Genomic DNA, 2,500 nt, shown 5'->3' with positions numbered 1-2,500 from the left:
TTAAAGTACAACTCAAACTGATTGATTGATTGATTTAAAGTTCTCTGGCATCCTTTAGAAGTGAAATAATGGAATAAAATCATTCACGTGAGAACATCCGGTACATATTCTGCTGACGAGGATCGTTGTTCTTTTAGGTTATGTTGTCCTTTAAGGTAGATGTGGGCTCCTATTCTCTCTCTCTCTCTCTCTCTCTCTCTCTCTCTCTCTCTCTCATACACACAATACTCTGTTACCGTATATATATATATTCAATACTGTTTTCTCCCAGAAAACGTTTAAATAAAATTGTTTAAATATAACTCTCTCTCTCTCTCTCTCTCTCTCTCTCTCTCTCTCAATACTGTTACCATATATTTATGTTCAATACTATTTTCTCCCAGAAACTGTTTATATGAAATTAAGTAAAACCTCTCTCTCTCTCTCTCTCTCTCTCTCTCTCTCTCTCTCTATTGATATATTTGCACAAGACATTCGTCCTTAAGTTAAAATGTTGAATGTAGAACTGAACATTAAACTAACATGATTTATTTTAAACTCACCATTCAAATGCAAAACTATTAGATATATCTAATAACTACTATATAATTGAACAACAAAAAGTATATTATATACTACTTTGTATATAGAAGATTAAAAAACAAATATCTTATAAACATAAACAGACATCTTAAACGATACTATATTGCGCAAAAAACTTGCGCAGGACATTAAACTATCATGATTTATGTCAAACTTGTCATTTAAATGCAAAACTATTAGAAACTTATATCTAATAACTACTATATAATTGAACAACCAAAAAGTATACTATATACTACTTTGTATCTAAAAGATTAACCAACAAATATCTTATAAACATAAACAGACACCTTAAACGATACTATATTGCGCAAAAAACTTGCGCAGGACATTAAACTATCATGATTTATGTCAAACTTGTCATTTAAATGCAAAACTATTAGAAACTTATACCTAATAACTACTATATAATTGAACAACCAAAAAGTATACTACATACTTCTTTGTATCTATAAGATTAACCAACAAATATCTTATAAACATGAACAGACATCTTAAACGATACTATATTGCACACACAACTTGCGCAGCAACATGACGAATTATTCAAGACCTTACGGTAAGTTACGTGGAGTATTGCGACGATTGGAAAACATGTTTGCTTGACGAGTGTGTCAACAAATAACACAGAGATTAAAGATCAGGAGCTGGATATGGAGATATTAATAAAGTTACGGAATGTATGCAATGGGAAAGTAGAGGTTGAATGTGTGCTCATTTGAGTTTCTCAAGATAACTGGCTGATATTTGATTGAATTTTTAAATATATATATAGTCACAGATTATATATATATTATATATATATATATATATATATATACATATATATATATATATATATATAAATATATATATATAGTATATATATATATACAGCATGAATATATAATATATTATAGATATATATATATATATATACTGTATATATATATATATATTATATACATATATATATATATATATATATAAATCAAGAATAACATCGATTCCCGAGAGATTAAAAAGGAGCAAGAGAACGAAGAGAAGACGATGGATTGACGATCGGATAAAATTTGCAGGTAAAGACTGGCATAGAAATACCATAAACTGACGCCGAGTGGAAGGAAATGACTGAGGCCTCTGTTCTGCAGTGGACTAGTTACGACTAGTGATTATGTATATATATATATATATATATATAAATATATATAAATAAATATATATATATATATATAAATAAATATATATATATATATATATATATGTATACATATATATATATATATATATTAAATATATATATATATATATAAATATATACACATATATTTATATATATATGTGTGTGTGTGTGTGTGTGCGTGTGTGTGTGGGCGTTTAAAGTGCGGAAAAAGAAGTTGATTATATCTGTACTCCATCATGAATCAATAAAGAGGTATTATAATACAAAACAATTCGCATATTACCTAAAAACTTTCGTATGAGAGAGAGAGAGAGAGAGAGAGAGAGAGAGAGAGAGAGAGAGAATAGTAAAACTTTCCACCCCTTTAATAACTTCCCAACATCACCAGCCACTTTACCAATTTTGCCAAACTACCATTTCCTTTGGGAATGAAGCAAGCAGCGAATCCTACTAAAACAGCTGTTAATCCATTCTCTCTCTTAAAACAACTCGTATCAAATCAGGAGCCTTCTACGAGGTGGTGTCATTTGGCAGAGATGATCTCTGATATATTTTGCTTAGCTTAGTGTCCAAACCCTTGTAGTAGTAGTAGTAGTAGTAGTAGTAGTAGTAGTAGTAGTATTCAGCTGACAGTAGTGCTCAAACCCTTGTTGTTGATATCATGATTATAATTATGATTATGATTATGATAATTATTATAATCATAAATTATTATTATTATTATTATTATTATTATTATTATTATTATTAATTGTA

The sequence above is a fragment of the Palaemon carinicauda genome, chromosome 45 (assembly GCF_036898095.1).
Source record: "Palaemon carinicauda isolate YSFRI2023 chromosome 45, ASM3689809v2, whole genome shotgun sequence".
In the NCBI taxonomy this organism is placed as follows: Eukaryota; Metazoa; Arthropoda; class Malacostraca; order Decapoda; family Palaemonidae; genus Palaemon; species Palaemon carinicauda.
Note: the sequence above shows the minus strand (reverse complement) of the source record.